The sequence below is a fragment of the Nansenia antarctica genome (assembly GCF_963989245.1).
Source record: "Nansenia antarctica genome assembly, chromosome: 10".
In the NCBI taxonomy this organism is placed as follows: Eukaryota; Metazoa; Chordata; class Actinopteri; order Argentiniformes; family Microstomatidae; genus Nansenia; species Nansenia antarctica.
Window position 1 is genome coordinate 24,533,219 of NC_137680.1, and position 12,500 is coordinate 24,545,718.

At 47.2% G+C, this 12,500-nt stretch overlaps 1 pseudogene across 1 annotated transcript in view; it reads right to left on the reverse strand.

Annotated features, from left to right (window-relative positions):
- The window catches only part of LOC308166789 (adhesion G protein-coupled receptor B1-like), a 68,637-nt pseudogene that overhangs the window by 53,704 nt on the left and 2,433 nt on the right, over positions 1-12,500 (reverse strand). The window contains exons 2-6 of the transcript in view: positions 12,397-12,500; positions 6,880-6,993; positions 3,744-3,907; positions 1,492-1,656; positions 299-463 (exon numbers count right to left, since the gene is read on the reverse strand). The exon at positions 12,397-12,500 is cut by the window's right edge and continues 55 nt beyond it. The product of the transcript in view is annotated as an adhesion G protein-coupled receptor B1-like (transcript). The remainder of the gene's footprint in view (positions 1-298; positions 464-1,491; positions 1,657-3,743; positions 3,908-6,879; positions 6,994-12,396) is intronic.

The following is a 12,500-nucleotide window of genomic DNA, read 5'->3' on the forward strand; positions in this document are numbered from 1 at the left end:
CAGAGGACGCTTTACAATTCTAAAGGGGAATGGTCAGACAGACAAAACAGAAACAGTGACTAGGGGCCAAAGGCCTTGGTGAACAGGTGGGTTTTGAGGGCTGATTTGATGGAGTCCACGGTGGGGGCGTTGCGGATATGGGGAGGGAGTTCCAGAGGGTAGGTGCGGCCACGCTCTGTCCCCAAAGGTCCGCATACAAATCACAAAATGGTCTCGGACCAAAACACACAACAGATCAGATCTCCTCCTAATCATTCCAAGAGTGAAAACAAAACACGGTGCAGCAACTTTTAGTCACCTGGACACTCCCCCAGGAAGCAGTCCATGGTCTCCAGCCACTGGCCCCGGCACTCTGAGCCTCCATAGGAGGGGCCGTTACACTCCCGGGTCCTTTGCATGGTGCCGTTGGAGCAGGAGGTCGAGCAGGAGCTCCAGTGGTTCCAGTCGTTCCACACCCCGTCCACTGGACAGCACCACAGTGATAGTGACAGGTACAGTCAATCAACCAATCAATCAATCAAATGTATTTATATAGCACATTTAGACATGACACTTCGTGAGCTTAGAATGATAAGGTTCGATCTCCGTTTAGGGTAGTTCAGAGATATTGAGCGTCAAAGTTTTTACATTCCATTATGTTTTGTGAGATGGAACCTTTGTATTTTATGAATTACTAACTCAAACTTTTCAACATTTAAAAAATAACACCACACAGGCATTAATAAACACCTAATGGGTCAGATTATGTAAAAAACTAAATTTTGACCAAAAATGGAGATAGAACCTTATAATTCTAACGTCATGACTTGTCAACCAAAGTGCTTTACAGTAAAAGTACTCCTATAGTGTAAATAAACAACCAACAAAAACAACAGAGGAACAGAACAACACGTCAACACAAACAAGGCAGGAGTCAGAGTGAGTCAGGGAACGCTAACGGATACAAGTGGGTTTGGAGCTTAGATTCATAATAATAATAATAATAATAATAATAATAATAATAATAATAATAATAATAACTTTATTTGTATAGCGCTTTTCCTGCAAACGTTGCAGCTCAACATGCTTTAATCATTATATAATCTTAATTTAATTATTTAGTAATTTAAAGGCAATATTAAAAAGAAGGGTTTTTAGTCTTGACATGAACATATGTGGTGAGGTTGCATCCCTAATGTAAACTGGCAGTGAGACACAATCTGGAGCATAAAATGAGATGTATGTATGTATCACAGTATGGCATGTACGCTGATGTTAGAAGCAGTTCTCACCTGGACAGATTATGAGTGTGTGTGTATGTGTGTGTGTCTCTCTGTGTGTGTGTGTCTCTGTGTGTATGTGTGTGTGTGTGTGTGTCTCTCTCTGTGTGTGTGTGTGTCACTGTGTGTGTGTGTGTGTGTGTGTGTGTGTGTGTGTGTCTCTGTGTGTGTGTGTGTCTCTCTGTGTATGTGTGTGTGTGTGTGTGTGTGTGTGTGTGTGTGTGTGTCTCACCTGGGCAGACGGCGATGTTGCAGAACTTGGTCTGCTTCTCGGGGCCCAGGCAGGGGTCGCCCCCGAACTGGGGCGGCTTGCAGCTGCGGGTGCGGTCCCGGTAACCACGGCCACAGGTGGAGGAGCACAGGCTCCACGGAGACCACTCGTCCCACGCCCCGTGCACTGCAACCAGAGAGGCTAAGGTGTGTTTATAGAGACACACACATACACACAGAGGGACACACACACACACACACAGAGGGACACACACACACACACACACAGAGGGAGACACACACACACACAGAGAGGGAGACACACACACACACAGAGGGAGACACACACACACACGAACACAGAGGGAGACACACACACACACAGAGGGAGACACACACACACACACACAGAGGGAGACATACACACACAGAGGGAGACACACACACACACGTAGGCACGCACAGACACACGTAGGCACGCACACACACAGATGTAGTTACACACACACACACACACACACACACACACACACACACATGTAGGTACACGCACACACACACATGTAGGTACACACACACACACATACACACACATGTAGTTACACACACACACACACATGTAGGTACACACACACACATGACATAATATCACAACAAACAGTGTATTATACACACCACCATATCACCATATCTACACACCTCCTTTGCTGGACGCCTACATCAAAACATGTGTTCCATATTCCATATGACATCATGTACAGTATGTAGCCTGGGCTAACCCAGTCTAACCCAGGCTAACCCAGGCTAACCCAGTCTAACCCAGGCTAACCCAGGCTAATCCAGTCTAACCCAGGCTAACCCAGTCTAACCCAGGAGGAGTGAAAACAAAACACGGTGCAGCAACTTTTAGTCACCTGGACACTCCCCCAGGAAGCAGTCCATGGTCTCCAGCCACTGGCCCCTCCCTCCCTCCCTCCCTCTGAGGGGCGAGGTGGGGGAGGAGGGGCGAGGGGAGGGAGGAGGGGCGAGGGGGGGGAGGAGGGGCGAGGGGGGGATGGGGGTGTCCTTCGAGAAGAGACAGGAGAGGGGGGGGGCTTGTATGGGTGAGAGGGGCCAGGAGAGGGGCTTCAGGACTGGGGAGGCTGGGTGAGAGAGAGAGGGCCAAGGGGGAGGGCTGTAGCTGGGGGGCTGGGGGAATGGGGGAGAGAGAGAGAGCCATGGGGGAGGGCTGTAGCTGGGGGGCTGGGGGAATGGGGGAGAGAGAGAGAGGGCCAAGGGGGAGGGCTGTAGCTGGGGGGATGGGGGAATGGGGGAGAGAGAGAGAGAGGGCCAAGGGGGAGGGCTGTAGCTGGGGGAATGGGGGAGAGAGAGAGAGGGCCAACGGGGAGGGCTGTAGCTGGGGGGATGGGGGAATGGGGGAGAGAGAGAGCTACGGGGGGAGGGCTGTAGCTGGGGCGACCGGGTGAAAGAAAGAGGGGCAGGGAGGAGCGCTGGGGGTGGGGCTGGGGCTGGGGGGCCAGGTGTGGAGAGGGAAGGTTGAATGGGTTCAGAGGGGGAGGTGGGTGGGGGTGGGGGAGGTGGGTGGGGGTGGGGGAGGAGGGGGGGTCTTACCTGGACACACGGCAGAGTTGTTGCAGGGCCAGAGAAAGGGACAGGGGGAGGGCTATAGCTGGGGGGCTGGGGGAATGGGGGAGAGAGGGGAAGCCAGGGGGAGGGTTGGGAGGCTGGGTGAGAGAAAGAGAGGGCCAGGGGGAGAGCTGTAGCTGGGGGGGACTGAGAGAGAGAGAGAGTCAGGGGGGAGTGCTTGGAGCTGGGGGGGCTGGGGTAGAGAGAGAGAGCCAGGGGGAGGGCTGTAGCTGGGGGGGCTGGGGGAGAGAGAGAGAGGGCCAGGGGGTAGGGCTTGGAGCTGGGGGGGCTGGGGGAGAGAGAGAGAGGGCCAGGGGGTAGGGCTTGGAGCTGGGGGGGCTGGGGGAGAGAGAGAGAGAGGGCCAGGGTGGTAGGGCTTGGAGCTGGGGGGGGCTGGGGAGGGCTGGGGAGGGCTGGGGGAGAGAGAGAGAGCCAGGGGGGTAAGGCTTGGAGCTGGGGAGGCTGGGTGAAACAAAAATGGCCAGGGGATATGCTTGAGGTGAGGAGGCTGGGTGAAAGAAAGAGGGCCAGAAAGGAGTGGGTTTGGGTTTGGGGCCAGGTGTGGAAAGGGCAGAGTGGGTTCAGGGGGGGGCGGGGTGGAGGTGAGGTGGGGAGGGGGGGTGGAGGTGAGGGGGGGGGGGATCTTACCTGGACAGACGGCAGAGTTGTTGCAGGGCCTCTGTTCCCTCAGCGGGCCGCTGCACTGCTGTAGGAGGACGACACGCAGAAGCGTGTACGACTCTGCCAGCCCTCCCCGCACGTGGCTGAGCACACGCTCCACGCAGACCACTCCTCCCCCGCCACCGAGTCCACTGAGGGAGGGGGGAGGGGTAAGGAGTGGAAGGGAGGGAGGGAAGGGAGGGAAGGGCAGAAAACGCCAAAAAATTAGCATGCAGGAAATTTGGCCGACTAGGCCAAAATAAATAGAAGGTGGGAGGGGGGGAGGGGCTTAGCGGGGGGTGGGGGTGGGCGTGGCTTGGGTGGAGATTCTGTTCTGTGGTAGGCTCTCTGGGTTTGGTTTGGTTGGTTGGTGGGGGGGGTGGGTGGTGGGGTGGTGCTGGACTTCTGGGGGATGTGATTGTGATTTCCATATCCTCAGCATTGACTTTAGCGGTGGAGGGGGTGGGAGGGGGAGGAGGTGGAGGGGAGTAGTGGGGGTGTTGGGGGGCGGGGGGGGAGTCGATGCCTTTGGGGTTGCTGGATATGTCAATCATTTCCCCTGGGGGCGGCGGCCATGACTGTCCCGTTTAGCATGGTCCCGGTCAGCCAATGGGAGAGGCAGGGCAGTCATGGCTGTCCAATGGGGCGACAGAAGCAATGGTGGGGGGGGACACTAGGTGGGCTAGAGAGAGGGGGCGGGCCCGGATTCCCTGATTGGCTGATTGGCCCAGAGGCATTCACAGAGATGGAGGAGGACGCCATTGTAGCTCCTCCTCCTTCTCCCCAAACAGAACAGGACACAATCTCCTCCTTTTACACCCCGCCTGACCCTAACCCAAGTTAAACTGACCCAGGTTAAACTGACCCGGGCCTGACACCGGACCATACCTGAGGTGGGCTTGACTGAGGGCCTGCTCCGGTGCCTCTTCCATTGGGTCCCGACGGAACCGGACAGAGGGAATCAAGCGTACCTCAAGTATTTTGAGAAGCGGTTGATTGGTACAGTACAGAGAGTGTGTATGTGTGTGTGTGTGTGTGTGTGTGTGTGTGTTTGACCCGTTTCTGAAACCACCCAGAGTCCAGTTCTGACCTCACAGTTCTGAGGTCTATGTGAATACATTTCACATAGACCCCCCTGCCTACCTGAAGGAAATGGTAACCCCCCAAACCCCTGCCCGCTCACTCCGCTCCTCCACCTCGGCTGGCCGACTGGCCCCACCTCCTCTACACAGCAGTCGGGCTGCCCGATCACGTCTCTTCACAACACTGTCTCCCCGCTGGTGGAATGAGCTTCCCACGGCTGTCAGAACGGCAGAGTCACTACCCATCTTCCGTCGTAGACTGAAGACCCATCTCTTCAGGTTACATCTTAACTGCTCCTCCTGAGACATCTTCTGACCCTCACCACTACGTCTCCTAAAGACACCCGCTTTCCCCTCTACTGTGTCCGTAAAACTTATATTGCCCCCCTTGTACTGTTTCTCAGTTTCTCCAGTAATATAAAAAATAAAAAAAAGTTTAGTAGAAGGCGATAATAGGGAGAAGGTTTTTCCTTCTATCAGTGGCCCCGGGCCCGAGCTAGAGTACTCTTCCTGCAACGAATGGTGGACTGCTAATTCACATGCTTAGTATTCAAATGTATTGATTGTAAGTCGCTTTGGAATAAGGCGTCTGCTAAATGCCAAAAATGTAAATGTAAATGTACATTTCCCCCCGTTGTTGAAAATGAACGACACATCGCTAATCAACTAACACAGCTTGTTATGTGAGCCTGCCAACAATGTAAAGTAGTGTTGTAGTTAACTAGGTAACAATGTAACGTAGTGTTGTCGTTAACTAGGTAACAATGTAAAGTAGTGTTCTAGTTAACTAGGTAACAATGTAAAGTAGTGTTCTAGTTAACTAGGTAACAATGTAAAGTAGTGTTGTTGTTAACTAGTTAACAATGTAAAGTAGTGTTCTAGTTAACTAGGTAGCAATGTAAAGTAGTGTTGTAGTTAACTAGGTAACAATGTAAAGTAGTGTTCTAGTTAACTAGGTAACAATGTAAAGTAGTGTTGTAGTTAACTAGGTAGCAATGTAAAGTAGTGTTGTAGTTAACTAGGTAACACTGTAAAGTAGTGTTGTTGTTAACTAGGTAAAAATGTAAAGTAGTGTTGTAGTTAACTAGGTAACAATGTAAAGTAGTGTTGTAGTTAACTAGGTAACAATGTAAAGTAGTGTTGTAGTTAACTAGGTAACAATGTAAAGTAGTGTTCTAGTTAACTAGGTAACAATGTAAAGTAGTGTTCTAGTTAACTAGGTAACAATGTAAAGTAGTGTTCTAGTTAACTAGGTAACAATGTAAAGTAGTGTTGTAGTTAACTAGGTAACAATGTAAAGTAGTGTTGTAGTTAACTAGGTAACAATGTAAAGTAGTGTTCTAGTTAACTAGGTAACAATGTAAAGTAGTGTTCTAGTTAACTAAGTAACAATGTAAAGTAGTGTTGTAGTTAACTAGGTAACAATGTAAAGTAGTGTTGTAGTTAACTAGGTAACAATGTAAAGTAGTGTTGTAGTTAACTAGGTAACAATGTAAAGTAGTGTTCTAGTTAACTAGGTAACAATGTAAAGTAGTGTTCTAGTTAACTAGGTAACAATGTAAAGTAGTGTTCTAGTTAACTAGGTAACAATGTAAAGTAGTGTTCTAGTTAACTAGGTAACAATGTAAAGTAGTGTTCTAGTTAACTAGGTAACAATGTAAAGTAGTGTTGTAGTTAACTAGGTAACAATGTAAAGTAGTGTTATAGTTAACTAGGTAGCAGTGGGGATTACTCACCCAATCCGTTGCGTTGTTGCAGTATTTTGGCTTGACTAGCGAGTGTACATGACTATCCATACGTATGGTGGCCTGTAAGGGTCTATATTATACATGTATGGTGGCCTGTAAGGGTCTATTATACATGTATGGTGGCCTGTTAAGGTCAATATTAAGAGAACATTCTGGTCTACGCAAGTCTACCGTGGCGGCCCCTAGTGGTCAGTACAGGTGTGTGTGTGTGTGTGTGTGTGTGTGCGTGTGCGTCTGTGTGTGTGTGTGTGTGTGTGTGTGTGACCCAAGATGTTGCCAAGGTGACGGCCTCACCTGTCTGCTGTGGCTGTAAAGCTCCTCCTCCTCCACGCGTTTTCTCTGCCTCCTCCCGTTTGCGATTGTCCACTGAGCGCAACGATTGGCTGCGGGAGAGGTGACGCCCCTTTTCTGGAGGGGGAGGAGGAGGAGTAGGTGGAGGAGGAGGTGGAGGATGAGGAGGAGGAGGAGGAGGTGGAGGAGGAGGAGGAGGAGGAGGAGATGGATGAGGAGGAGGAGGAGGAGGAGGAAGAGGAGGAACGGTTAGAGTCTTAGCTCCTCCAATGGCATTTGGATGTTTTTGTTGAGACACAACAGGCGCGAAGAGCTTCCTATTGGTCGATACTGAAAGCTGTGTGTGTTTGTGTCCATGTGTGTGTTTGATTGTGTGTGCGCATCCCTACAGTGTGTGTCGGTGTGTGTGTGTGTGTGTGTGTGTGTGTGTGTGTGTGTGTGTGTGTGTGTGTGTGTGTGTGTGTGTGTGTGTGCGGAACGTGACTTCATTTCGGTGTTCGACCTTCGCCATTAAACGATCTTACGAGGACGTTTCTGATGATGAAGAAAAAAAGATTGTATTATAACCGAAACAAGATTGTATAAGTCAAACAAGATCATATAACACTTAATCAGCCATGAGGGGTCATTTGACCCCTGTGAGTAAAACAATGTGTTATATCTTTGCACTTGATCAAATTTCAGCACCCTCCTTTCATGACCTTTCCTGGATATGTGCGTTCTACCACCCAGTATCCTAACATTTTCAAAATCACATCAGGATAAGCTAGTATGAAGCTATTTTGCAGTTTTTCAGTGTAGGATGCAGGCTAATTTACAAGCGGCTAACTAGTGGTCGTAGTGTGTAAGTAGAAGCTTAGCATTGTAAAGAGGACCCCCGAGGTCTTTTAGTAGGTAAAATAGGCTCGGCTGTTCTAGTGGTAACTGAAACACAATCATATAAGTGAAACACAATCATGCAATATAAATGACGTTGACAGACATGTGTGACTGCTGTTACGCTTGCCTGGCTCTTGACAAGGTAACAAAAAGGGAGACCACACATGGTTAACAATAATAGGAGATTTATTGTAGCAAATAATATGGAATGGAAATAATGAATAAAGAAAATGGTAACGACAACCAAAAACGGCTGCTGGTCGACCAGGAAGAGAGCGAGTCCTTCAATCTGACCCACTCTTAAAGTTACTGGGACAATTAGGATAATAACCCCCACCTGTGCCCATCTGGAACAAAGAGAGAAGGTAGACAGGACAACAGATGTAATAGCGCCCACTATAGGTCCAAGTGTGGATCGTCACACTGCGACTGGTGAACTTGCAAACAACACGCTCACTCGAAGCCGTCAAAAAGTGAAAGTGAAACTTATTGTTTTTAGTTTTTTTTTAACACCAACATGAAGTTTTAAAGTATCCACTCGATAATAATAAACAACAGTTTAACGATCACTAAATACTTATAATTTGTGGATTGGATTCACTGTTCTCGTTTGCCGGAGGCTAGTGGTAAGTGATAATGACTTGTAAACATACTTTCGTTTTAGGTACGTGTTCAAAAGCAAGGACTGTGTCGTAATTATGTGTAGCTATGTGGGGCGGCTGTGTCTCAGAAGGTAGAGCTGCCGTCTAATGATCGCCTTGGATGAAGGTGCTATATAAGTGGGCGTCATGTCATGACGTCATGTCAGGGCATATATGTCATGGGCGTCACCACCATATATTTGGGGGGGGACGTGTCCCCCCCACCTTTGAAACAAGGTAGTTTGGACCCCCCCACATTTGCCATCAAAAATATGTTGCATGACTGGTCAGCGTTATTTTCATTGCTTCACAATCAAATCCGTTCCACTTTATGAGTAGGGGATTGCCCATATCTAGAAATCCACTCCGCGTTTTACTTCTGTTTTTAACACGGCAGCAGCAAGACGATATTTAGATCATCCACCAAGATGGATATAAGGAAAACATTTTCTAAGAAGAGAAAAGTAAGTCAAAGTCATCCAAGTTTTCCCGTGAGTGGCCAAACAGCAACATTGCGTTCTCCCAAGGTCAAACACAGCCAGCTTTTCTGATAAGAATGTTAGCACCTTATGAGACATTCTCTGTATAGAATTAGCATAGCCTACTAGCAACCAAATACGAGCTAGATCAGCTATATGGCACTAGCAGTTTTGTTAGGCATTACTAATGCGGTTAGACATGTTTAAATGCAGAACAGACACAGGCGAAATGTCATCAAAAGCACAGAATGGCGACAAACACCTCACAGTGCTTACCTGTCCTGTCATTATTGCATCTCCTGCCCGTGTTCATTGCCCTGAGCATTTGCACTATTTAATTTGGCCATTGCACCCACCCAAAGAATCAATTTAGCATCTGATATCTGATTGCTTGAGCTAGGGTTAAAAAAGAAGAAGAAAACACCTGTTCCATTTATTTTTCTATTTCTAAAATGCTTGTGATTGTATTTTTTGTATTAATGATTGTATTTCTATGTCAAATGTTCTATTAGAGAAAAACAATATGAACAAGTGCTCAATGCATCCCCATTTCTCCTGACAACTTGACTTAAAGGAGATTTGCCAGTCATTTGTGTCTGCAAATGACAAAAGAGGTCACACTTTTGGAGCCTTTGTATGATGTCTTATGTTCTAATTGTAGAAATCCTGCTGTATGCATGGTACAGATAATAGAGGAGAAATATGATTATAGGAGGAGATATGGAACATTTAATGAAAGGACAAAAAAGGGGAATCTTTGAAATTTTGGGGAAAGAATGGAGTAAAAGCAAGTCTTTAACAGGTTGTATTGAGTTATAGTTGAATGTTCTGCAATGCACTGAAGAGGGCTAAGTTTGATTGTAATAGGCTCTGAGTAGCCTAGGTACATATTTTATGTTTCCTCATAACTTTTTTTTTCAATTTGTTGACTCAAAGTTACCTCATTCTTTTCTAATTCACGCTTTGATTTTTTTGTTTGTTATAGTTGTATGTTCTGCAATGCACTGAAGAGGGCCAAGTTTGATTGTAATAGGCTCTGAGTAGCCTAGGTACATATTTTATGTTTCCTCATAACTTTTTATTCAATTTGTTGACTCAAAGTTACCTCATTCTTTTCTAATTCACTCTTTGATTCTTTTTGAATCTTCATATTTAATAAAGTACCTAAAAAGTGTCAGTGTCAGGCCTCTGTGAGTTAAACCAAAACATAATAGTAGTCAGTAATTGCAGACCATGCCAGCTCCAAGGAAAAACAAAGAAAGAGGGAGATTATTTTGGGTGTAAAACGCACCAGAATGCAGGAAATTGAATCTACTATTTAAAAAAATTCGGGGGGAGGACCCCCAGACCCCCCGAAAAATAACTGTCCCCCCCACATTCAAAAAGCTGCTGACGCCCATGAGTGCAGTCCATTTAGTTATGTGTTTTTTAGCATGTTGATGTTCTCTCAGCATGTTGTGATGTTATAAAAACGCAGTTAGACGTTCGTAGCGATGTACCACTGTTAGCCGCTAGCTGTTAGCAGCGTTTGTCACTTTTCTCCCATTCTGTTTGTTACCAACATTCAAATACGCCTGTTGTGTTCTATTTTTCTCCGATTTCAATGTATGACACATCATTTGAAAGGTTACAATCTGTAGTTTAAGCACATGTAACACACGGTGGCTACTGGTTGCACTGTTCCCCAGCAGCTGTCACATGTATAAGTACAGGGTGGCCTGGGGGGGGGGGGAGATCTAAGGGCCTGTCGAACGTTGCTGTCAGCTCTCTTCACAGAGACCCTCTCATCTGTCTCTCCTCTCCTCCGTGCCGGGGTGACTCTCCACCCACTCTAGTAGGGGTGTCATCCCCTCTTTCATCCCTCGTTCAAGAGTTCCATTCAAGAGGGGTCTGATATCGATGTTCAAGCACTGGCCCTGAGACAGCTGTTGACCGGGTCTTTATACACTGGCAAGGTGGGGGGGGGGGGTTAAATACCATATGATAGAGAGGGATAGAGAAAGACAGAGACAGAGAAAGAGATAGAGAGACAGAGAGAGAGAGAGAGAGACAGAGACAGAGAGAGAAACAGAGAGAGAGACAGAGAGAGAGAAAGAGAGAGAGAAAGACAGAGAGAGAGAGAGAGAGAGACAGAGAGAGACAGAATGACAGACACAGTCACAGAGAGAGAGACAGAAAGAGAGAGAGAGAGAGAGACAGAGAGAGACAGAGAGAGAGACAGAGAGAAAGAGAGACAGAAAGAGAGAGAGACAGAATAAAAAAGGACACATCCTTAAATGTGATGAGCGATCTTCATATGGAGACTGACAAACGCACCCCCCCTCACACACACACACACACACACCAAGGACGTGCCGTCCATATAAGCAGAGTAAGCAGTGCTTACCCAACGAAAAAATAAAAAAGGACTGTGAAAATATTAAAATAAAAGTGCATGTAACCGTTTGTTTGTTTTCATTAAAAGAGTCGTATTTTAGGTCCCAGGGCAGCAGAAGTCATTCATTTTGACGTTGCATTTTTTGCGCCACCTGCAGGAGTAAGCACTTCCTACTCTGCATTGCGTTGCATATAAGCACTTCTCTCTCTGCTTTCCCTCGCGTACATTCGAATGCGTGAACATTTATTTTTTATTTGTTTCCGATGCCTCAGCCCGCTGTTTAATGTGCCCAGGGTAAGCATGCTTATAGCCAATCAGTAGTTCTTTAATTCCAATAAGAGCTACTGATTGGCTCTTATCACTTTCAAGTTCACTTAACATTTCACCTCTCGCCCGGCAGAATAGCTTATGCTAGCTAGCTCAAACGATCTAAATAATAATAATCAATAAGGATAACTTGCTTGATTTTGTGAATATGGACATTACTATCAGCGACCTAAAGGGATTTCGTAGACTGGACTGGACTGGAAAAACACAACTACTGGCTAAATGCCGGCCGAAGCCACCGCTCACCGATCATCACACCCAGAAAGGGAGAGTCGTTAGGCTAGGGGGTTCCAGTAAGCCTGGTATGAGCGGTTTATATGATTTATATGATTCGCGAGGCTGGGGGCGATCTGTGCTTGTTTATATGGTTTGAGTACTTTGAGAGGGAGGGTTTGTGATGTGATGTCAAGTGCCTGTGTGACAAAGTGTGAAAAGAAAGTGTGTTGTGAGTTTACTATGGAGGATGGAAACGGTGTGTGTCTGTGTTGTGCGTGTGTGCGTTTGCGATGTTGAAACTGGACTTGTAGATTTCAGCAGGCTGGCTACTTGGAAAGATCTTGGTTCAAAAAAGATTGAACAATGAGCACCCCTGATATAGTCGAAACTGGTTACCAAAAACTGTTTTTTTTGTTTTTGGTAATCTGATCACAAAGTGACACTACAGTTTATTAGCGGGTTCTAGGGCATCAAAATTGCATTTCCTTGAAACTGCGTTCACTGATAGCGTGTATGTGTAATTATGTGTATTTCTATATCTTATGCTTACCCAATCTAAAAGCTCACGGCACGTGCCTGACACACACACACACACACTCACCGCTGCAGGGCTGAGGGTTGCAGGGCCGGCCCTCCTCCACCACACCCTCACACACCCCCAAGTCCTCAGGGGGGGGGCGGCACGCCCGGCTACGCCTCTGGACC